Consider the following 27,043-nt stretch of genomic DNA (forward strand, 5'->3'; position numbering starts at 1 on the left):
TTCATTACAGGTGCGAAGGAAGTTATATATTGATCCAATGTAAACAATAAAATAAAAGATATGGTAAGTACATACACCATACTGTTTCAACCATATAAACCAGCAACCATCAGATTTGTAAATACATTACGAAATATCTGTAACGCCAAGATGTTGTTTTTATCATTATAACAAGGCATTTGTGGTAATCATTGAATCTACAAAGAGATATTTCGATATCCATAAACTAGACAACTGTATGCCATGCACAATGGTTAACAAAATAAAATAAGTTTGGTGTTCTACAAATAGTCATCAGCGACAATGGGCAGGAATACGAATCATTGAAATTTAAACAATTTGCTAAGGAATGGGAAATCAAGCAAATTACAAGTCCGAATTACCCACAAGCAAATAGACTGGCAGAGAGAAACATACAAAACAGCAAAAGGGGTACTAAACAAGTATTTCTAAAGCAACCAAGATCCATTTTTAGCAATGTTAGCATTAAGAACCATTCCATTAAAAGATTAATCGCTGTCACCCGCTCAACAGTTAATGAAAAGAACTCTTAGGACAATTCTTAACATTTTGCACGACAAAATAATGAAAATGCGTGACATAGACAAGAAAATTAAACGAACTACTAGGTCTGAACAAAAACGACACTGTTCGTATACGTTTTCATGGGAAATGAAATCAGAAAGTAAAAAAAAATGAACAACTTGTTCGTATTTAATAAGAACAGAACAAGGACGGTATCTAAGACGCAATAAACGTCATCTAAAAACAAAATGAAGTCTTTCTTGCGTCATCACAACTACACAAGATGACTATGAAAGTATATTTAATGGAGAAAATAGTCAAAGACAAAATTCCTCAGAAACACGCCACAACTTTCAGGGACTTTTATTTTCGAGTCATTCTTCAGGTCAAGATATTTTATAATTTTTCCCCGTTAGGCTCTACATACGTCATAGTCATTCGGGGAGTGTTTCAGGTTTGTTCCAGATAACAATATCTGCTTTGATGACTTTGTCTTTGATATATCTATTTGCCTGCGTGTCATTCTCATAGCACATCGTCACCTTTTTTTTTTTTTAACTCTTTAACGTATGTAATGACTGCTACTGATGTGCTAACTATTTTTAACTTGTGTTGTGTAATGGTTTCCGTAATGTGCCAAATATCTTCCAGCTTTCTCGTGCAATAATTTTCAAAACAAAAATGAAAGAACAACAACAAAAAAAAACACATTTCGTATGAGAACGTTTTTCTCTGTAATTATTTTTCACATTTGCAAAGCTGTAAAATTCAATATTGTCATGCAATATTCCAATGTAATTCAATTTTCTAGTTTATTAAATTCTTTCAGTATTTTTGTTGATATATATATATATATATATATATATATATATATATATATATATATATAGACTTAGGCTTCATTAAAACGTGTAGAATATCCTTATATCCTTTTACAGAGAAAATGTTCTTTATTCCTCCCACCCCCTGGGATATTTATGATTATTTCAATAAGTATTTTACCCGACATCTATGCTATAATTGAAAATGTTTTACATGTCTACTGGTCACTTAAACGTGCTCTATTTACCCAATAGATTCTGTTCTTCCCCAAAGATACATATTCACATTGAACAGTAAGGAGCTACTGTGATATAGACCAGCTTTATAGAGGAAAATCTAAGTAGGGAGTTAGACAAACCCAACAAGCAGCAAAGTCCCACCTCTACACAGTAGAGATCCCTAGATGTAGGAAGGCCTTCTACTCTAATAGCTTCTTCCCCAGAATTGCTAGATTTTTTAATTCTCTTCCGGTGTCCTGCTTCCCCAATTGTACTGACATGCAGAAGTTCAAGTGTAATGTGAACAGACATCTTGCTGCTAAACTCCCTGCACAATTCCCTCTGCAATTTAGGTCCCTGATAGTAGCGGCTACATCAAAGTTTTATCGTTATTTCCATGGCAAGTGCTCGTCTGAGCTCCATTCTTTGGTCTCCCCTCACCAATCTTTCACGAAAAACACTCGACTAGCTGAATCCACTGTCAATAATTTTCCACACTCTTTATCTGTGCCTAAATCAAAACGTATATTCCATGAACAAAGCTTCTTTCTTACAACTGCACGCCTGTGGAACTCTCTCCCGCTTGCCTGCCCCCCCCCCCCCGACTTCAACCTAGATGCCTTCAAGTCCAACACAAACAAATTCTTGATGAACCGCCCCCTTCAGTAATGCCACTTTATCAAATCTCCAATACTAACTATTACTACCATACTATACCATTGATTACTGTACACACAATAACCCTTATCCTCGAGTGGCTTCTGGGTCTTGATAAGTGGTGACCACCATGTAAAAAAAAAGTGACAATGTACCTTGTTTGGGAAGAAAATGTAATGATAATAATAATAATAATAATAATAATAATAATAATAATAATAATAATAATAATAATAATAAAAATTGAACACAGTACCTCATGTATATGTATGACCTGAAACTATTTTTGCGTACAGAAAAGAAAACCGATGGTTTATTGAAGCATCAAAAATAAATTCTTCGATTAGTTTTCACTTGCGTTGATTTAGAGTAAATGATTTTGATTTTAAATGATTCGACAATAGAAATTCTCTGAAAACAGAAGGGAAACATTTTAGTACTTTGTTTTCGGGAATTTGATTTGAATATTTTTCCTTTTCTTTTAATTGAATAGTCTTTCATAGAATTCTTATTTCGGTTTTTGTAACTGTGTTTTGTTTTCAAAAAAGAAAAGACAAACATTTAAAAATAAAAAAAGGTAATGTATTCGCCTTCTCAACAGAATTTTCCTGTTTGTAATCATAAAAAAAATCAAACGCGAATTTTTCATTAATAGTTTTATTTTTTAAAATGTTTATTATTAATACATAATGTTTCATCAATTAAAATGATTATCTCCCTTAAATCCGCCCTCTTCTTTATAATTGCTATAATTTGTCTCCTATGAATTCTTAATCCGGTGGACTATTTTCAAATTAAAAAATGACAAATTACCGGTTCTTTTTTATTTGTTGTTGTGGTTGCATTGAGATTTTTGACTGGAACCAGACGAGCAAAAGAAATTTATGAAACATCCGTTCTGAATGAATGTGATTGGCAGAAAGGGAGGCGATTATTTTCGGGATTTCAATTTAGTTCTTTGGTTAGCATTTCATTGACAGATTCAATAATTATCACAATAAAAATGAAATATGTCCACATTGAGAACAATACGGTCGATTGAGAAAAGAAATAGAAAGGTCTATTTTCATTTGTAATTGTGTTAAAAAAATACAAACAAAACGATTTCCAAGAAAATCTCTTTGGATGATCGAAAATCCATTTTTATTCAAATTTAGAAAACATAATAGGATATTCATCACAAGCTTTTCTTCATTTTTATTACTTGTTCTTTTTATCTTGGTGTTTGCATGACAGAAAGCCCAGAATCTGTTAGTCGATAATTATTTAAAGACTTTTCAGAAACATTTATACAAAATAAAACATATTTTTGTTTTGTGCCCCATTAAAAAATACTCTTGGTGATGATATATTATAAAATACCTTCTTTATATATGCTCTGCTATGCTATGATATGTCGTTTATATCCCATTATGAAGTATATTTGTACCCTATTATAAAATGCATATGTAATTGTAATCTATTCTAAAATATATTGGTTTGTCCTTTCTGAATTTTTGAGAAGAGGATTGGTTATTTGTATAATCATTCATCGGACTACTGTTCTCTCATTTTGAGTGTGATTTTCGCAACGTTTCGGTCGATATAATCTCCGACCTTCTTCAGGTGTAGCTTATCGAACTCGGGAATGTTTCTGTCGAACTCGGGAATTCGGGAAAAATACATTTGCGAATTACTTAGGACATCTATCCAGTCATGACTGACAGAACAAGAGCATGCTACCCCTGTGAAGTAAATAAAGGGTTCCGCTCGAAGTTCCGTCCAAATTCCAAAGTTCAACAGAAAAATTCCCAAGTTCGACAGGATACACCTGAAGAAGGTCGGAGATTATATCGACCGAAACGTTGTGAAAATTGCACTCAAGATGAGAACAGTAGTCCGATGAATAATTATGCACATATTCGTTTGTATCCTGTTATAAAATGGCTTTGTTTTGTGCCTGTTTGTGTGCTATTATAAAATACCTTTGTTTGCTTCCAATTATAATTTACTTCAGTTTTGTGTCCGATCATAAAATACCATTTTTTGTACATTATTATAAAATACCATTGTTTTTATCCTATTATAAAACCGTTGTGTTTGTGCCCCATTATAAAATACTTTTCATTGTGTCTTATTATAAAAAGCCTTTGTTTATCCCCTATTTTAAAGTACCTTTATTTTCGCATATTATAATAAAATATCTTTCTTTTCGTATCCTATTATAAAATACCTTCGTCTGTATCATATTATTAAATACCTTTGTGTTTTGTGTCCTATTAAAATATCTTTTTGTACACTATTATAAAATAACTTCGTTTATATCCCATTATAAAATATCTTTGTGTCGTATTATAAAATACCTTTATTTTCGTACTCTATTATACAATGCCTTTGTATTCTATTATAAGATATGTTGTTTTTGTGTCCTATTAAAAATTCCTTTGTGTACAACACTTTTCTTTGTTTCCTATTTTAAATATTTTTGTGCTCAATCATAAATCCCATTCTTTTTGTACCTTTTTATAATTTTTTTTATTTTGTGTCCTATTATAAAATACATTTGTCTCCTATTATAAACTACTTTTGTTTTTTCCCATCATAAAATACCTTATTTTTTTGTTGTATTTTATTATAAAATAACATTCTCTTTGTATCTTATTATAAATTATTAGATATCTTTGTTTTTTATGCCCCATTAAAATATCTTTATTTTATACCTTATTATAAAATACTTTTGTATGAATCCTATTATCAACTCCCTCTGTTTTTGTCCTATTATAAAATATATTTTTGTGTCCTATTATAATTATGCATATTTAAGGTGTGTTTTAGAACATGTCAAACCTTTTGAGCTGCTTTACGACATATCAAACCATTTTCATCATTCATTTAATATCCAAGTAAAATTCACTTATTATAAGCGATTCATTATTCGAATTCTGCTTAGAATACATCCTTTCGCTTTAAATCATCATCATAATATTCCCCCTAAAATTATACACCGCCTCAAAGTGATGTTGTCGTCTCAGTTGCGTCTGTCAATAAAATGCCCCTGCATAGATAATAAACATCTTACATACCAATAAAATAGAATTACCCTCTATCCCCTAACTAAATGTTTGTATACCCTCATTGAATAAATGAACCAATCTATATTTATCAGTATATAGTTTTTGTAACTTCATTTTTATTCCTATTGTTCTCCGCTCTCTCTCTCTCTCTCTCTCTCTCTCTCTCTCTCTCTCTATCTATCTATCTATATATATATATATATATATATATATATATAAGAGAAACTAGTTAATAAAACATGTTAACAAACATTTTGAAAAGAGTTTAAAACATATGTAATTTGAAAAGGAAACACTAAATAAGTGGATAGTCCTTAATCCGCGAAGTTTCGAAGAAATACTTTCCTTCTCATCAGAGGGTAGGAATTAGCAAAATGCGTGATCGGATTTTGCATGCAAAAGTATTTGATGAAACTGCAAATAAGTCAAAGATCTTACTTGATAACAAAAAGTGAAGCATAGGGCTGGGTGAAGAAAAAGGTGATTACACGTGAATAGATAGTCTGGTGAAAGGTAAAGTATCCAATGAAAAAATGTAAATCCAAGAAAGTTAGTTAAATGTCCATTCGCAAAAGTAAAATCCAAGGAAATCGCATAATTGGAAGATGGCCCAAAATAATCCAAAAGGCCGAAATCCATGGAATAATTCACAAATAGGTACAAGGAAAAGGGGAAAGAATTCAAATAATATTATTAAAAGAAAAATAAGATATGCGTTTTCTCGGTTGCCGAGACAAGGTGTAATTAAGAAAAATGGATGAATAAGAAGAGAAAAAAATGAGTGAAGAAGAAAAAGAGAAAAAAATGTATTAATGTGGTGCTACTTTTATTTGACCAAAGGTAGAACCACTATGACACAAAAAACACAAAAAAGGAAACCGCCTGCAACAAAAAATGAGAGAACAAATTTACAATTCCCGTAATAAACTGAGGAACAGAAAGCATACACCGTAAAAGTGGAACACATGACCTACTAAACTACTGGGCCTTGATAAGTGGTGACCACCATCTAAGAAAAAAAAAGTGACAATGTGCCTTGTTTGGGGAGAAAATGTAATAATAATGATAATGATAAAAATTGAACACAGTACCTCATGTATATGTATGACGTTAAAGTATTTTTGCGTACAGAAAAGAAAACCGATGGTTTATTGAAGCATCAAAAATAAATTCTTCGATTAGTTTTCACTTGCGTTGATTTAGAGTAATTGATTTTGATTTTAGATGATTCGACAATAGAAATTCTCTGAAAACAGAAGGGAAACATTTTAGTACTTTGTTTTCGGGAATTTGATTTGAATATTTTTCCTTTTCTTGTAATTGAATAGTCTTTCATAGAATTCTTATTTCAGTTTTTGTAATTGTGTTTGTTTTTCAAAAAAGAAAAGACAAACATTTAAAAATAAAAAAAGGTAATGTATCCGCATTCTCAACAGAATTTTTCTGTTTGTAATCATAAAAAAATCAAACGCGAATTTTTCATTAATAGTTTTATTTTTTAAAATGTTTATTATTAATACATAATGTTTCATCAATTAAAATGATTATCTCCCTTAAATCCGCCCTCTTCTTTATAATTGCTATAATTTGTCTCCTATGAATTCTTAATCCGGTGGACTATTTTCAAATTAAAAAATGACAAATTACCGGTTCTTTTTTATTTGTTGTTGTGGTTGCATTGAGATTTTTGACTGGAACCAGACGAGCAAAAGAAATTTATGAAACATCCATTCTGAATGAATGTGATTGGCAGAAAGGGAGGCGATTATTTTCGGGATTTCAATTTAGTTCTCTGGTTAGCATTTCATTGACAGATTCAATAATTATCACAATAAAAATGAAATATGTCCACATTGAGAACAATACGGTCGATTGAGAAAAGAAATAGAAAGGTCTATTTTCATTTGTAATTGTGTTAAAAAAAAATACAAACAAAACGATTTCCAAGAAAATCTCTTTGGATGATCGAAAATCCATTTTTATTCAAATTTAGAAAACATAATAGGATATTCATCACAAGCTTTTATTCATTATTATTACTTGTTCTTTCTATCTTAATGTTTGCATGACAGAAAGCCCAGAATCTGTTAGTCGATAATTATTTAAAGACTTTTCAGAAACATTTATACAAAATAAAACATATTTTTCTTTTTGCCCCATTAAAAAAAATACTCTTGGTGATGATATATCATAAAATACCTTTTTTATCTATGCTCTATTATAAAATACTGTCGTTTATATCCCATTATGAAGTATGTTTGTACCCTATTATAAAATGCATATGTAATTGTAATCTATTATAAAATATATTGGTTTGTCCTTTCTGAATTTTTGAGATGAGGATTGGTTATTTGTATAATTATTCATCGAACTACTGTTCTCTCATCTTGAGTGTGATTTTCGCAACGTTTCGGTCGATATAACCTCCGACCTTCTTCATGTGTACCTTATCGAACTCGGGAATGTTTCTGTCGAACTCGGGAATTCGGAAAAAAATACATTTGAGAATTACTTAGGACATCTATCCAGTCATGACTGACAGAACAAGAGCAGGCTACCCCTGTGAAGTAAATAAAGAGTTCCGCTCGAAGTTCCGTCCAAATTCCCAAGTTTAACAGAAAAATTCCCAAGTTCGACAAGATACACCTGAAGAAGGTCGGAGATTATATCGACCGAAACGTTGTGAAAATCACACTCAAGATGAGAACAGTAGCCCGATGAATAATTATGCACATATTCGTTTGTATCCTATTATAAAATGGCTTTGTTTTGTGCCTGTTATAAATACATTTGTGTGCAATTATAAAATACCTTTGTTTGTTTCCCATTATAATTTACTTCAGTTTTGTGTCAGATCATAAAATATCATTTTTGTACATTATTATAAAATACCATTGTTTTTATCCTATTATAAAACCTTCGTGTTTGTGCCCCATTATAAAATACTTTTCATTGTGTCTTATTATAAAAAGCCTTTCTTTATTCCCTATTTTAAAGTACCTTTATTTTCGCATATTATTATAAAATATCTTTCTTTTCGTATCCTATTATAAAATACCTTCGTCTGTATCATATTATTAAATACCTTTGTGTTTTGTGTCCTATTAAAATATTTTTTGTACACTATTATACAATAACTTCGTTTATATCCCATTATAAAATATCTTTGTGTCGTATTATAAAATACCTTTATTTTCGTACTCTATTATACAATGCCTTTGTATTCTATTATAAGATATGTTGTTTTTGTGTCCTATTAAAAATTCCTTTGTGTACAACACTTTTCTTTGTTTCCTATTTTAAATATGTTTGTGCTCAATCATAAATCCCATTCTTTTTGTACCTTTTTATGAATTTTTTATTTTGTGTCTTATAATACATTTGTCTCCTACTATAAACTACTTTTGTTTTTTCCTATCATAAAATACCTTATTTTTTTGTATTTTATTATAAAATAACAGTCTCTTTGTATCTTATTATAAATTATTAGACATCTTTGTTTTTTTGTGCCCCATTAAAATATCTTTATTTTATACCTTATTATAAAATACTTTTGTATGAATCCTATTATCAACTACCTCTGTTTTTGTCCTATTATAAAATATATTTTTTGTGTCCTATTATGATTATGCATATTTAAGGTGTGTTTTAGAACATGTCAAACCTTTTGAGCTGCTTTACGACATATCAAATAATTTTCATCATTCATTTAATATCCAAGTAAAATTCACTTATTATAAGCGATTCATTATTCGAATTCTGCTTAGAATACATCCTTTCGCTTTAAATCATCATCATAATATTCCCCCTAAAATTATACACCGCCTCAAAGTGATGTAGTCGTCTCGGTTGCGTCTGTCAATAAAATGCCCCTGCATAGATAATAAACATCTTACATACCAATAAAATAGAATTACCCTCTATCCCCTAACTAAATGTTTGTATACCCTCATTGAATAAATGAACCAATCTATATTTATCAGTATATAGTTTTTGTGACTTCATTTTTATTCCTATTGTTCTCCTCTCTCTCTCTCTCTCTCTCTCTCTCTCTCTATATATATATATATATATATATATATATATATATATATATATATATATATATATATATATGTATATAAGAGAAAATAGTTAATAAAACATGTACAAACATTTTGAAAAAGAGTTTAAAACATATGTAATTTGAAAAGGAAACACTAAATAAGTGGATAGTCCTTAATCCGCGAAGTTTCGAAGAAATACTTTCCTTCTCATCAGAGGGTAGGAATTAGCAAAATGCGTGATCGGATGTTGCATGCAAAAGTATTTGATGAAACTGCAAATAAGTCAAAGATCTTACTTGATAACAAAAAGTGAAGCATAGGGAATAGGGTGAAGAAAAGGTGATTACACGTGAATGGATAGTCTGGTGAAAGGTAAAGTATCCAATGAAAAAATGTAAATCCAAGAAAGTTAGTTAAATTTCCATTCGCAAAAGTAAAATCCAAGGAAATCGCATAATTGGAAGATGGTCCAAAATAATCCAAAAGGCCGAAATCTGTGGAATAATTCACAAATAGGTACAAGGAAAAAGGGAAGAATTCAAATAATATTATTAAAAGAAAAATAAGATATGCGTTTTCTCGGTTGCCGAGACAAGGTGTAATTAAGAAAAATGGATGAATAAGAAGAGAAAAAAATGAGTGAAGAAGAAAAAGAGAAAAAATGTATTAATGTGGTGCTACTTTTATTTGACCAAAGGTAGAACCACTATGACACAAAAAACACAAAAAAGGAAACCGCCTGCAACAAAAAATGAGAGAACAAATTTACAATTCCCTTAATAATATTACCCTACTTCCTGAGGAACAGAAAGCATACCGAAAAGTGGAACACATGACCTACTAAACATGAATCTTGAAGAATGTAAAAAGTAGATAAAGAACATAGCTGTAGCATGGATCGACTACAGGAAAGCATAGTATCCCGCAAACATGGATAATAGAATACTTGAGGATGTACAAAACACCAGATAAAATAATCTGATTGAAAAATCAATGAGAACATGGTGACTTGTAATGACATCTGGAGGACAATATATAACTGAATTAAGAACTAAGACGTATCCTCCAAAGAGATTCGCTATCACTACTACTGTTCATCGTAGTCATGATGTCTTTTAATAATATACTAAGGAAATGCTAAGCCATAAAAATTCACAAATGCAGACGAAAGAATGAACCACAATGTATATGTTGTTGCTACACGAGGTAAAGTGAGCGCCAGAATATATATATATATATATATATATATATATATATATATATATATATATATATATATGTTTTCACAAGTGACGGCACGGTCCTTAACAAATTCGTCCACGCAATTCCAAACACCACTGCCGAATCGACACGCCACACCATGAACACTATCGTTGAATCGACACACACATTCCCAAGCAGGACCGAACAATCTCGCTGAATCGACACGCCACGATACGAAATGCAATAACGCGAGACACCTTCTCAAAGTAGTGTATTTCAACCGCCGAATCACTTATCGGCTTGTTCTTTTCATAGCAGTTGGGTGAAACTAAATCGTCACTTTTACCGCAGGTAGGCACGACCCATATGCTTGTGCGCTTCCGCGCATGCTCGGTACATATGTATCACCTGAAACTTTTTGCAAGAAACAAAAAGGAACTAGAGACGCAAATAATGACAATCAGAATCTTCAGGATATCCAAATGAAATTCGGAATAAAAAAGTGTGCCTTACTAATTATAGAAAGGAGAAAACTCGAGACAACGGAAGGTATGGAACTACTCAACCAAGGGGAGATGAGGATATTCGGCAAACATGACACTTGGGAGTTCTGGAAACAGATACTATCAGTAGAAATGAAAAAGAAAATTGGAAAAGGATAACTAAAAAGGACAAGAAAACTCCTAGAAACTAAATTCTATAGTAGGCATCTAATACAAGGTATAAATACATGGGTAGTATCAATAGTAGGATACTCTGAACCGTTCAAATGCTGAACCAAATAAGAACTTATGAATGCTGACCGGAGGATCAGGAAACTTATGAACTTGCATAATGCATTACACTGAAAAGATGTGATAATCGATTCTATGTGAAAAGGAAAACTGGAGGAACAGACTGATTAGTATAGAAGTGAGTGAATGACACACAAAAATATGAAAAAGAAAGATGAAGGAAGAAAGCTGGTTTGTATAGAAGACTGTGTGAATGACACACAAAAGAAACTGATTAGAAAAATACATAATGCAGAACACAGAAATGCTTATCACAGCAGCAAGAGACATTGTAAAAATGAACAAGACAGAAAACAGAGGTAAGGAATAAGACGAGAAAAAGAATTTAAGAAAAAAAAACTGCTATAGGGACGATGCATAAGAATGTCGAAAATATAGCCACGAAAACCTAAACAGAGAAAATTAATCATTAATAACGGCTGCACAAGATAACACGATTAGAACCAATTATATTAAAGCAAATATTGACAACACACAAGAAAACAGCAAATGCAGATTCTACAGACAATAGGAAGAAACTATAAACCGCATAATAAGTGAATGCAGCAAACTAGCCCCCCCCCAATATAAGAATAGACAAGACCAGTTGGGCAAGACAGTACACTGGGAACTATGCAAATAACTGCATCTTGAACACCAAGACAAATGGCACACCAAGCACAAACCAGGAGCAATACTTGAAAGTGGAAATCATAGAATACTATGGACTTTGGATGTACAAACATATAAACCCATCTAAGCAAGGAGACCAAACGTCATAATAGTTAACAAGAAGGAAAAATCATGTCAGATCATAGATTTCACCATTTCAGACGACTGCAGGATAAATATCAAGGAGAAGAAGAAGCAGAGCAAACACACGGAACTGGCCGGAGAGCTAACAGGGATATGGAAAATGAAGCGTTAAGATAACAACAACAATCGTAGGAGCACTAGGAAAAATTCTGAGATATTTCGAAAAAAAGAATATGAAAAATTGGAACCAGGAGAAAAGCTGAAAAGATACAATGGATAGCAATAATGAAAATGGCTAAAATGTTAAAGAAAACCCTTAAATACGGATAAGCTATGAACGCTAACCGCTCATATAGAAACTGCAACAGAAATAAAGCAAAAAGACAGAGGAACACCATATGCAACCAAAACCCTTAAACATTTTGGTCATGTCAAACGATCAAACATTGGCCTGTCAAAGTTATGCTTTGAAGGCATGTTGGAAGGCAAACACGGCAGAGGAAAGCCAAGGAGAAGGTGCAGAGAAAATTTTTTTGATTAGACATCTTTCAACAGTTGGTTGTCTGTCAATCAACTTGCCCTGGATCGGAAGGAATGGCGAAAAATAAGTTACGTGGTTCTGCAATCCGCATCAAGTGGAAGATGCGACTCATGATGATAATCGCAAGTTAACCTCCCCCTAAAAAACATTGTTGTGACGGCATCAACTGACACCACACCAAATCATCAAGAAGGGTTGAGGAGTTTGGAAAGACCTGAAGAGAGAAAGCACCAACCAGACCTCAAGTAGATTAATGCAAAGAGGAGTAGAACCTTAGGGAGGCTTATTGTCACCCAAATTCTAGTAATGACCAATGGTCACTGCCAGGGAGAAGTCAATGGCAAATGGCTGTCACAATGATGCAAATTCATTTGCAAAGGTTATCAAAAGAGCTGAAGGGTGCGTGAAATCTGGGGAGACTTATTGTCACTCAGACTCCAAGGTACACCACCGGCTGTTGTCAGTGAGTAAGCTCTGATGATTACCTGTCTAAATACTCCTAGTGAGTAATAATACTAATTTTATCATTAATGAATGTATGATTGCAAATTCATCAACACGCACCGACTTTTAGTATTAGATTATAAAAGCCGAGAATGCTGTTCTTTGGATTTAAGAGGAACTAGTTTGTTTACAAAGTTTGGCAACCCTAACCCTAATCCTAACCCCTAATTGTTTACATTTGGCTACAGCAATTTAATTCTTTCAAGTGTATAAGGACACTAAAAAATAACTGTCACATTCTAATACTTTTTTCTTCATTTTATATTTAAACTAGCATGGCTACCTGGCGTTGTCCGGAGGGAGAAGGGGGGGAGTATTGGACGATGAAATAGAAAAGTTAAAAAGCAACAACAACGTGCCATTGAATCATGCCAAAAGCATCACAAGCGAAATTAACAAATGTTCGTTTTAGCCGCAGAGACGTGTTCAACATTTATTACACGAATATACCTGAGAAAACAGAAGAACCATCTTTTCAGACTTGTGTAAAAACCAACAGATGATACGTGCCTTCAAAATCATTTCCTTCATTTTGCTGCCAGACGTTGTTATAAAATATTTACCAAAGAGAAGATTTCCAATGAGTGATTTAGTTTTTTTCTTCCGGAATAAATTTGATAGGCCCTGAACTGGCATCTAAGCTTCAGCCTCTGTCCCATCGACGAAACGTTGCATCCCTCTGCCTGTTCTACAAGTATTTTAATGGTGAATGCTCTGACGAACTGCAGACACTTGTGCCCCCACGACGTAGACACCCTCGACAAACCCGACAGGCAGCTAAATCCTACCCCCCACACAGTAGAGATCCCTAGATGTAAAAGATCTTTCTACTCCAGTAGTTTTTTTCCCCAGAACCGCTAAACTCTGGAATTCCATTCCAGGTTCCTGCTTCCCTAACTGTACTGACATGCAGAAGTTCAAGTGTAACGTGAACCGACATCTTGCTGCCCAAATCCCAACATAGTGTCCCAGTAGTTGCTACCCCTGATAGTAGCCCCCTACACCAAAGTGGCAATGTGCCTTGTATGGGGTGAAAATGTAAAAAAAAAAAAGAAAAAGGTTACTTATTGATACAAATAATGACCTTCCATTGTTTGAATTAAGATTCTCGGATTAAAAAAAAAGTTGTTTCCATAAGTGGTCTGGCCTCGCAAGTCAGAAATAAACAAGACAAATACAGTGGTATAGTTAATAAAAATGTATTAGAAAAAGTATGTTACATAAATATACGTCATGATTCTGGGGACATAACTGCCACTAATCGCTACCTATGACGTTGTGATTGTACCTATTGTCTCTGGGTAAAGTAAATCCATTAATTCCTGAAATAGATATCTGGTTGACAAGAAAGTTCTTGCGGTTTTTAATTTTTAAATTTTGATTAACATATCTCGGCTCAAAAAAAAAATTTATTGATCGAAATAAGCACCATCAGAATCAACACACATTTGCCAATATAAAACAAGTGTATTTATGCCAGTGACGTAAAAATCTTGCGTTCTGGTGGCGATGAAGTCGCTGAAGGCGTTTTTGATATTGCTTAGGTTTTTGAAGCATTTTTCATGCAGAAAGTTGTAGAGTTGCTTGAAAAAGTGGTAGTCGGTAGGGGAAAGATCTGGTGAGTATGGCGCATTAGGCAGAGTTTCGTAGCTAAATTAATTCAACTTCTACAGGGTCTTTTCTGTTGACTAATGCTGGATGTTGTCGAAATTTCTGATGCATTTCATCCATTTGTTGACAGTACTTCACCGCCATAATGGTCTCGCCTACATTAAAAAACTGTAATGGATGAGAACGGTCGCAGACCACCAAAAAGTCAGCATGACCTTCTTTTCGAGCAACTCTGGCTTCGTGAAGTCTCGTGGACCTTTGTTGGCATCAAACCACTCAGCTGACCATTGCCAGTTGTCGTAAAAAAAAACACTTTCAATCACAAATCAGAACCTGGTCAAGAAACAGGTCGTTCTTATTGCATAAAAGAAGGAAAGATGACACTTTATAACGGTGTTTGTTCTGGTTGTCTCTCAATTCATGAGGCATCCATTTATCAAGTTTTTTTTTGTTTTTCCAATCTCTCTCGAGGGGTTGGAAATCGTCGTATACGTTATATCTAATTAAGAAGCAAGTTTGTGAACATTTGTGAGTGAATTGGTTTCAACTTAAGCTTTTAATTGATCGTTGTCAACATCTGATAGCTGACCACTAGGCTCATCATTTTCGAGACTCTCGTCACTATCACGAAATTTCTTAAACCACCATTGTGCTAAGCATTCATTAGTGGTTTCTGGGCCAAACCCTTCATTGATATCGCGAGCTGTTTGAACAACTTTTCGGCCTAGCTTGAATTGAAATAAGAAAGTTGTGCGAATTTGCTTATTTTCCGCCTTGTATTCAATGTTCTGAAAAGAAGACATAATTGCTTTAAAACGATTGTAATTTAAACGATTAGAAAGAGTGAAAAACTCTGTTTAAAATGATATATAAAATAAAGGTGTTACAACGAAAACTTATTTAAAAATACATCATTTGAAATCAAAATTAAAAATTATGCAAGAACCTTGTTGTCAACCTACTGTGTGTGTGTGTGTGTGTGTGTGTGTGTGTGTGTGTGTGTGTGTGTGTGTGTGTGTGTGTGTGTGTGTGTGTGTTATATGGTTGAGATGCAGTGGAATAGAAGGTACTTGAAAAAGATAGATATATCATAAATAAAAATGATAATTATATTAAAACCGTGAATGAATTGGTAAAAATCCTCAATGTTTGCATGAATGTGCTCATTAGCATCTATATAAACATAGAAAAATGAGGATGAACAAATATGTTTCTCTCTTTTTCCCCATCTCTATCTCTTTCAAAAAAAAAAAAGAAAAAGATTTATTAAATTATTTATCCATCCCATTTATTTTCAGTTAATCTCGAGGCCTAAGACGCTGTATTTTGAACGAGATATCAGCTGGAACATGAATACACACATGTAGCCTATAATGTTTGTATAAATTAACAAATTATGACATTAGTCATCATCTGTGATCTGAATCACGAGTTAAGGTTAGGTGTGACCTTTCTATTTTATTCTTGAAAAGTATCAGTAACATATTTTTTTTATATAATTGAGTCACCAGTTTTCAAGGCTTTAATTTTCCAATACTTTTTAAATAGTTTCATTATTAACAAAATATTATCACAGTACAAAGTAGTAGGTTAGTGTGAAAACAATATCGTTTTCTCACATATATTATTTTTTTTTACAAAGGAATCACCACTTATCAAGGCCCAGAGGCCACCCGAGGATAAGTGTTAAAGAATATACATTGGTCAAAAGGACAATATCATAGTAATCGTTAGTAGTAGAAATTTGGTAAATTGGATTACTTAAGGGGATGGCTTATCAAGAACTTGTTTATGTTGGACTTGAAGACGACCATATTATAGTCAGCTAGAAAGCAGGTAAACGGAAGAGAAGTCAACGGGTGTACAGTTCTTAGAAAGAAGCTTTGTTTATGGAATCTACGTTTAGGTTTAGGCACAGATAAAGTGTGGGGAAACTTATTGATAGTGTTTACAGCCAAACGAGTATTTCTCGTGAATGTTTGGCGAGGGGGGACCATAGATTGGAGCTCAGACGAGCGCGTGCCATGAAAATAACGATAAAACAGAGACAGGCTCGTAATGTCTCTTCTGCGAGAAAGAGGTTGCAGGGAAGAGAAAAGGGCATCCTCCACTAAGCTACAAAGTCTATTCTGAACTCTGTCAAGGCAGGATAAGGTCATATTTCTGAATGAATTCATCGACATATATATATATATATATATATATATATATATATAGCCATGGTATGTATCATTTTGAAGCCGTTTTTCGCTCTATCGAATCGTCTTATTCGTTACCATGCTCAATCTCTTCATTCATGTTTTTGCAGGCTTTTCGACAGCATCGACAAAATTCGAATTCGTACGATTTTCTTGTTCTAGTTCAAACTAGGCCGCAAAACTGCCTAGACAGCTCGTGATATCAATGATGAGTTTTGCCCAGAGACCACTAACGAACATATGGCATAACAGTGGTTCAAGAAATTTCACAATGGTGACGAGAGCCTTGAAGATGAAGACAGTCACGGCCGGCCGACTGTGGTTGATAACAAACATTTGACAGCCTTAATTGAAGCCAATCCTCGCAAAACCACACGAGACATTGCTGTTGAACTCGAGGTTGACCACTCAACAGTCGTCCGCCATTTATAATAAAATAAAAAAGATAAGAAGTAAAATTACATGGGAATTTTATGAAATTTTTAGGTTAATAAGGATTAAAGAAAAAGGAATCCGGAAATGAACCTCGTTAGCCCATTATATTTTGAAGCTAAATGCTTCTCATCATCAGAAGAGAAAAGGCCGACATTATACAAATGTGAAGTTAAAAATACAACACCGACTTTAAAAACATTTAGATAAGAAGTAAAAAAAATAGGGGGGGGTATGATATAAAGGTGCATGTAAAGAAAGTTCAAAAACTAGAAAAAGCTCACAATCTGTTCGAATAGAATTATATGAGAATAAATAATAAACTTTTTCACAGTTTAGCCCTTCTGTCGTGTTTTAATATATTCCTGCACGATGTAATATATTTGAATAAACAATAACTTTAGTTATGGGATAGATTACACACTCAAACCTTGATATAATAATTATTTGAATGTTATTAAATTTTGCCACATCGTTCTAGAATAAGCATAGAATATATTAAAACACTTGTGCAGAATAGTGCAAGCCTCAGACGACAATAAAGCTTTAGATTATCAGATTATCAATGTTAAGTTCTTTAACCCTAACGCCTCCTTTAATGTTTTACTGATTTCTGTCTATACATTCATTTTCCATTGCAATATCCACTTTCTTTCTTTTTCATTTAACTATTGTGTTGATTGTTTGCATCTGAAGATTTTCTATTATAACCGTTTTCAAAAATTCAACAAAAATCAGCCTCGCATTTTTTAATTCTGTGAAGAGTAAAAACCTGAAGTTGAAATGCAAATGATTTCATACCAAAAATTTGTGACGAATCATCTTCACCTGAATTGATGAGATTTGATTCAATTTTGCAACGCGGAAAGCAGAGGAAAAAAAGGGATCTAAAAGTTGGTCATGATTTTTTGAATTACATTTTTTAAAACCATTTAGTTGATCATCAGTTGAGAATTGCATTAAGAAATAGGATTAGAGTTAGGTTGATTTTGTTATTATATTGTTAAGAAATATATATATATATGTATACACACATATACACACATATATATACACATACATATATATATGTATGTATATATATATGCACATGCATATATATATATATACAGACATATATATATATATACACACACATACATATATATATACAGACATGTATATATATATGCATGTGTATATATATATATGTATGTGTGTGTGTGTATATATATATATATATATATATATATATATATATATATATATATATCCATTTTCTTATCAGATTGTTTAAGCTAGGGATAGAGCTTCATACCGGCTAACAGATGTTTACCCACTATCTTATATATTCAAACCGAGAGATCCTTTTAAGATTCTAACCGTCCCTTCAAGTGCAATTGTTTGAATCTCTCTTGAACTTAGTTCACCGGGTATATTTTCCAGGTAGTTTTTTAAATTCTTTTTTGTGAGTCTAATTGCTCCTATAATTTCTGGAATGCTATGAATCTTCCTAAGATTCCAATTTCTTTTCATATCATACATAAAACCTTGGTATTTTGTTATATTTTCCTTCTCAGCTGTATTTAACCCTGCATCATTCGAAACACCAACTTCTACTAAGGTCGCTTCTTTCTCCTTCTTGTACTATATCACTATTTCAAGTTTAATAGCTCCGTTTTCAAGGTACATAGCTGTAGGAATTGCATAGTTATAGTGGATGGTGCATTACTTATTTCCAACTGTTTCTTTCTGGTAAACATGTTCCCAGGATTTGCTGCTGCATTCGATATTCAACTTTTCGTAGATCGTCCAGTGAAGATATTTACACATTCCCTTGTGTCACATCATATAATAGTCGTCCTCCAGCAGAACTTTAAAGCTGAATATCAGGTGGCTCGCACTCTCCACTTCTGTGTCGCAGAACCGGCACTTGCTGTCATTGCTTAGATCACTCATTTTTTAAAAGCATTGATCATCAAGCCTTAATCTTGGGCAGCCATCATAATCCTCCCCTGCTCGTAGTGGAGCGATCCTCTTCTTAGCCAGTTTCTAGAGCCTTCCTTATGTATAAAGTCCTGGGTGAATTAATCCAGAAATACTTGGCACACGCTGTTGGTTGGCGCTTTCTTCCAATGTTTTACAATAGAAGTTCTTGGTGCACAATCACGTTGACACATCAGTTCTTGCCAGATCACGAAAGTTAAGCCACGCTGAGCCTGGCCAGTACCAGATGGGTGACAATTTGGGAAGGCGAGGTGCTGTATGTACCGTGAGGTAAAATACCGGATTGAGAAACTGGCGTGGTCTATCCTTCTCTCGAGGGTAGATGGGACTCTCTTAAGCCATGGTAGGTAACCCATCTAGTGATGGCGTCATGATAAAAAATGCCCTTGATAGCCCTGGTGAAGCATCAAGTATTCAGCTACCGACAAGATTTGAATTACACTTAAACTCGTGTAGTGAGTTCAATCTTGGCTATGGCTACGATGGACTGGGTGCATTTTTGGCGACTTTTTTGGCTATTTTAGTAGTAGACTTGTTTCTGATTCTGTCTCATTTGTAAGACAGTCTCATGCAAAATGTTTGTGATGGAGTTTGTTCTGCTAGCTTTTGTTTCATTATGGTTTTGCACCATTTTGAAGTTTGGATTTTGGGAGCTCATCAGATACTCTCCGGTTCTTCAAAAAATCGCACAATCCTGATGGTCATTCTCTGAGAGACCCATATCTCCTACTCCTCTACAAATATATTATCTAGTCAGACAACGGTTTTTGTATGTTATACTTTACAGTGTCAACATTTTCTTTGCTGATATTAATGAGACACTGATTAACAAGGCTTTAAAATCTTTTAAAATATTTTTTTATATAGTTTAATTATTAACCAAATATAAATATATTATTACAAAGTAACAATCATTAAAAAATTAATAAAGTCCAACCGATTTTTATAATATTTAAAAGTTAATTACTAGCAGGACCCGTTAACCGGCGTTGCCCGGTGGAAGCATGCCCCCCCCCTCATAAAATGTCAAGTAGTGCTGTTGTTGGTATTGCCGAACCCCCAACCTCCTCATGTTAAGAACGGCTTTTGGAATAGACACTCCTAACATCCTCATGGTAAGAATGGCTTTCAGAATGGACATCCCCAACCTACCCCTGTTAAGAACGGTTTGGGGAATGGACAGTTGGGGGTGTGCAGTGTCGGTCGGAAAAAAAATTTGGGTATGTATATATTTTTTGTTACCGTGCCGAAATAATACTGTTATTATTTTGAAAGTCATTCTGCACATGTTAGAGGAGCGTGTTTTGTAAATAATCTGTACCTCCACCTTAAAATTTAATAATCACATTATTACATGTCCAATAATAACGTTATTAAATTTTACATGTATAAAGTTCGTGAAGTATTTATAATATAGACAAATTGTTCATGTACAAAATGTAGAAAAAACTTATGTTTACATCAAGCGAGATACTCGTGTTGACCTTTAAGATCCCCTTTAAGTTTTAGTGTGTGCGTCGGTAAAGAAAAAAACCCAGTAAAAAACAGAAAAAAAGGGAAAATCGGTAACTACACTACCCGAAAACTTCTATTAAATATTAGTCTTTTTATAACGCAAATAGGTCACAAATACTTAGGTAAATCAAACATTAAAAAAAAAACAATTTCGCAACTGTAGTTTCTATAAAATAACTTTGTGCTTAATCACCTTGATTTAACCCAACGGTATTTTTTACAAAAAATAAGGTATTCTGGAAGAAAGAGAGAGCCTGTTTCCTCCATTTAACTATAGGTGGCGTTACTGTCTGTCCACCCAAATGTTTTTGATATATTTTTCTTTTAAACATATTTATGGGTACAACCGTTTTTCCACGAGTATTTTTTACGCTCTTATAATAAAAAAAATCAACCTTTTTTTCTTTTATCTTTTTTTTATGCCCCCCCTTTTTTTCTTAATTTTTCTGCACTTATTTTACCTTTTCCGCGAGTATATATAACGTAAATATGTTTGAAAAAATAAAACTTAAATTTGTTTGCAAAAAAAACAAAAAAAAACGTAAATATGTTTGAAAAAATAAAACTTAAATTTGTTTGCAAAAACAAAAAAAAAAAACGTAAATATGTTTGAAAAAATAAAACTTAAATTTGTTTGCAAAAAAAACAAAAAAAAACGTAAATATGTTTGAAAAAATAAAACTTAAATTTGTTTGCAAAAACAAAAAAAAAAAACGTAAATATGTTTGAAAAAATAAAACTTAAATTTGTTTGCAAAAAAAACAAAAAAAAACGTAAATATGTTTGAAAAAATAAAACTTAAATTTGTTTGCAAAAACAAAAAAAAAAAACGTAAATATGTTTGAAAAAATAAAACTTAAATTTGTTTGCAAAAAAAACAAAAAAAAACGTAAATATGTTTGAAAAAATAAAACTTAAATTTGTTTGCAAAAAAAACAAAAAAAAACGTAAATATGTTTGAAAAAATAAAACTTAAATTTGTTTGCAAAAACAAAAAAAAAACGTAAATATGTTTGAAAAAATAAAACTTAAATTTGTTTGCAAAAAAAACAAAAAAAAAACGTAAATATGTTTGAAAAAATAAAACTTAAATTTGTTTGCAAAAACAAAAAAAAAAACGTAAATATGTTTGAAAAAATAAAACTTAAATTTGTTTGCAAAAAAAACAAAAAAAAACGTAAATATGTTTGAAAAAATAAAACTTAAATTTGTTTGCAAAAAAAAACAAAAAAAACGTAAATATGTTTGAAAAAATAAAACTTAAATTTGTTTGCAAAAACAAAAAAAAAAAACGTAAATATGTTTGAAAAAATAAAACTTAAATTTGTTTGCAAAAAAAACAAAAAAAAACGTAAATATGTTTGAAAAAATAAAACTTAAATTTGTTTGCAAAAACAAAAAAAAAAAAACGTAAATATGTTTGAAAAAATAAAACTTAAATTTGTTTGCAAAAAAAACAAAAAAAAACGTAAATATGTTTGAAAAAATAAAACTTAAATTTGTTTGCAAAAACAAAAAAAAAAAACGTAAATATGTTTGAAAAAATAAAACTTAAATTTGTTTGCAAAAAAAACAAAAAAAAACGTAAATATGTTTGAAAAAATAAAACTTAAATTTGTTTGCAAAAACAAAAAAAAAAAAACGTAAATATGTTTGAAAAAATAAAACTTAAATTTGTTTGCAAAAAAAACAAAAAAAAACGTAAATATGTTTGAAAAAATAAAACTTAAATTTGTTTGCAAAAACAAAAAAAAAACGTAAATATGTTTGAAAAAATAAAACTTAAATTTGTTTGCAAAAAAAACAAAAAAAAACGTAAATATGTTTGAAAAAATAAAACTTAAATTTGTTTGCAAAAAAAACAAAAAAAAACGTAAATATGTTTGAAAAAATAAAACTTAAATTTGTTTGCAAAAAAAACAAAAAAAAACGTAAATATGTTTGAAAAAATAAAACTTAAATTTGTTTGCAAAAACAAAAAAAAAAAACGTAAATATGTTTGAAAAAATAAAACTTAAATTTGTTTGCAAAAAAAACAAAAAAAAACGTAAATATGTTTGAAAAAATAAAACTTAAATTTGTTTGCAAAAACAAAAAAAAAAAAACGTAAATATGTTTGAAAAAATAAAACTTAAATTTGTTTGCAAAAAAAACAAAAAAAAACGTAAATATGTTTGAAAAAATAAAACTTAAATTTGTTTGCAAAAAAAACAAAAAAAAACGTAAATATGTTTGAAAAAATAAAACTTAAATTTGTTTGCAAAAACAAAAAAAAAAAACGTAAATATGTTTGAAAAAATAAAACTTAAATTTGTTTGCAAAAAAAACAAAAAAAAACGTAAATATGTTTGAAAAAATAAAACTTAAATTTGTTTGCAAAAACAAAAAAAAAAAAACGTAAATATGTTTGAAAAAATAAAACTTAAATTTGTTTGCAAAAACAAAAAAAAAACGTAAATATGTTTGAAAAAAATAAAACTTAAATATGTTTGCAAAAAAAAAAAAAAAATGTTTAAAATTAAAATATAACAAAAACATTTATTTTTATTTCAAGGGTGCCATTATATACATTTTGTACTTCCATAACTGGGCGGACATACAGTAACGCCACCTATAGTTAAACGGAGGAAACAGGTTCTCTCTTTCTTCCAGATTACCAAAAATAATATCTAAAAAAGTTATATTGCTTAATAATCTGCTACTACCTATTTGCGTACAATGATGATGCTGTATTTTTTTTTTATTTAAACGCAAATAGGTCGAAAATAACGTAGGTAAACGATAATGATTTTTTTTTATTCGAAAAATTATTTATTTGCGGACAATTTAAATGCGATCTTCTTTTATAAACGCAAGTAGGTCACAATTAATGAAGGTAAGCGATAATTTTACATCAATAATTTCGCAACTGCATTGTCTAGAAAACAATTCTGTGCTTAAAACACAAATACGTCCCAAATATCGTAGCTAAACCAAAAGGTTTTCTTTTTTTTTTTACAATTTCGCAACTGTATTTTCTATAAAATAATTTTATGATTATGCACGAAGATAACCCCATGGTAATTTTTGTAAAAAATAGTCATAATTTCGCAACTGTAATTTCTAGAAAATAATTTTGTGTTAAAACGCAAACACGTCCCAAATATCGTAGGTAAACCAAAACGTTTTTTTAAAACAATTTTGCAACTGTATTTTCTATAAAATAATTTTGTGCTTATGAATAGCCCCCCCCCCCGCCTCCCGGGTCATTTTTTTGTAAAAAATAGTCATAATAATAATAATAATGCTCAAAAAACAAATATACTGATTAATACTTGAAAATTACTCATTTTCGGACAATTGCAATGCGATATTTGTTGTAAGCATACTATTTCCACTTGAAAATGATAAAAAGTTCGGTGTATAAGATTTCAAATAACGGTGCATAAGATTAAAAATAAAAAAATACAAAAAAGTTCTGTCCGTCTTGTTTATAAGTAAAAGAAAGGTCTATAAACTTCTATGAGTATTGTTCAAAAGCAAAGAAAATGTTCTGTCTAAAGTAAATAAAAAGTGTGTAATCTTTTTAAAAAGGTGTTTCTCCTTCGTTCTCTCTCTCTCTCTCTTTGTCTCTCTCTCTCTCTGTCTTTCTCTCTCTATCTAGGTATCAGTCTATTTTATAACAGCTAGTGTGTTCGTTTATTCAATAAGGTATCTATTCTCGAATAAGCAGGTTGAGAGGTAGCAACCAATGAGAAGTAATGGAAATGTGTAAGGGAGAAATTATTATTTTGTGTAAGGAAAATGAAAAGTTAATATTTTGTATAGGAGTTTATAATTCAGTTAAAAAGGGTGACTGGAGAACATAGTAAGAGTGTGTATATATCTTGTGGATGTAAACTGGGATCAAGAAGAGTACTGTATATAGAGAGGGAAAAATAAGAACTGCTTCCTCTGAAGGCGATGGCGATCATCATGATGCCTCTCCTAGGATGCAATATAGGGTTTTAATCTAACGAATAAATCTGCCCATAACGACGGTCAAAAGTTGACTGATAATAGTTTAGACATAATAAATTTGTATGTGGCATCGTTTTTTAGATGTTTAGATAATGGTTGTATAGTATAATCACATTGACACACCAGTTTCCGTCAGATCACCGACGTTAAGCAATGTTGAACCTGGCTAGTACCACATGGGTGACCATTTGGGAATTCTAGCCGCTGTATGTGCTTTCCGTTTATCTCGGCATTGTTTCCAGTCGTCTTGAAACTCCACTTGCCACTGGTATTCAACAATGTTGACTTAGGAGAGGTATGGTTAGAGATTGCGCAACTCTTGCCACAAAAATTTCATGCGCAGGCACCCTTATAGTGGGTATCCATAGGTTGTCAAGACTAAACTTTAAGATAATGGTTAGAAATTAATAAATTTATGTGTGGAATCTGTTCTTGTAAACCTATGGTAATTTGGTCCGAAGGGGAATTTCTACAATCAAATTATTATATATAGGATTAAGCAGCATTATTATTATCACTATGTTTAACAACTTGCTGTAAACAAATTATTATTTACAAACAATAGCAAAACGGACAGCAATAATAAAAAAAAGGTGAACATTTCCGAGCTTAGATTTTGCAACCAGGACACGGTGTGGAATTTGTACTTAACTTCTCATGTTAAGATTAGCACGTGTATTTCATCATCTCACCAAGATGATCAGAAAGTCTTTGTTGAACATCCATTAAAATCCATAGTCTTTGCACTGTTGCAGTTTACATCAGCAACATTTTAAATTTAGGAAATTTCAGCTCTATTGGAAATATCAAGTTCACACAAAACTATTCGATTTATTATTAGATCAGGAAATATCCAACGAAGTAGGAAAAAGAAAACTCTGAAATAATATCAGTCCTTCTCTGATTATCTCAGTTTTTGTAATGGTAGTCTTGGATTTCTTCTTGTCACTCAACTAGACATATCACAGCCAATCTCCGGATTTCCAAATCGAGCAGGGCAAATAAATTGCATAAACTTGGTTTGTTTCTGAATTCACCCCCCTAAAGTAAAAACAAGCTTTTTGGCCAACTCAATACTTAAATGTGTGGCAAGGGCTATAAGAAGCGGAAAGTAAAGTATGGTTGAGGTTTGTGCAGCCTTTGCTTTATTATGTAATCCTCATTGCATAGACATCCTTTTAGAAGGCGTCGGTTGATTCTTGTAGCAGAAGGAGGCGAATGAATAACCATTTCCATTTTTCTATTAGTATTGCGCCAACAAAAAAAAAATCACGATTTTTTAATCTAATGAGAGTAACAAAATGACATTTTTTTGCAAATTGCTGTCCGACGACAATGATTTTAAGCAAAAGGAAGTCATTTTCATAATTAGGAAACACTTAGGTATTTTATATGTTTTTTGTTTTTGTTTTTAACGTGACAGCCATTTTGTTTATTTTCTACCAAAGAACAAGAATTTTTTTTTATATTAAAAACAAAACATTTATTCAGTAAATGAAAGCAAATAATAATTTTATATGAAGGAACATTTCTCCGTTATTCGACATAACATTTTTTTTTTAATCAATGATCCATCTTTTTTATTTGCTGAAATTGTCAGAAAAAAATCGTCTCTGAAATTTTTAGATGACGATTAATAATTTGTATTATTTAAATTATTCGGACGACTGCTCTCATCTTGGACTCATGTTGCACAGCGGATAAAGGTATTAAGTAAAAATCAGTTTTAAGTGACAGTCTTCTGGAAGTTGAAGGTTCAGTCTTTCACTACAGGCGATACTAAGAATATCATTAAGGATTACTTAGGGTTGCTATCCGGTCATAGCTGACGGAATAAGATCAATGTATCCCCATGGATTAAAAAAAAGAATTCAGTTCGAATGCCGTACAGATTCCTAAGTTCAACACAAAGATTGCCGAGTTCGACAAGATGCAGCTGAAAAAGGATGAAGATTACTTCAGTCGAAGTATTGTGAGAAAAACATCTCAATTTGAAAACAGAAGTCCGAACATATATAAAACATGACAGATTGATTGAGCAATAGCGGGATTTGCTACTTATTTATGACAAATTAAGGACGATAAACACATGCTAAGACATAGCAAATAGATCCTGTTGATTCTCTATTCGTGTGATTTTTAGGGAGATCATTCGAGCAACCTGATATATATATATATATATACACACACACACACACACACAC

General features: G+C 31.7%; 1 protein-coding gene and 1 long non-coding RNA gene across 2 annotated transcripts in view; both read left to right on the plus strand.

Annotated features, from left to right (window-relative positions):
• Positions 1 to 27,043, plus strand: part of LOC145291517 (uncharacterized) — a 251,017-nt gene that overhangs the window by 63,065 nt on the left and 160,909 nt on the right. The window lies entirely within an intron of this gene.
• LOC145291632 (uncharacterized) lies at positions 809 to 17,368 on the plus strand. Its single transcript, XR_013869475.1, has 2 exons — positions 809 to 979; positions 17,018 to 17,368. It is a non-coding gene; the product is annotated as an uncharacterized LOC145291632 (long non-coding RNA).

The sequence above is a fragment of the Euprymna scolopes genome, chromosome 12 (genome assembly GCF_053919585.1).
Source record: "Euprymna scolopes isolate OS-2025 chromosome 12, ASM5391958v1, whole genome shotgun sequence".
NCBI lineage: Eukaryota > Metazoa > Mollusca > Cephalopoda > Sepiida > Sepiolidae > Euprymna > Euprymna scolopes.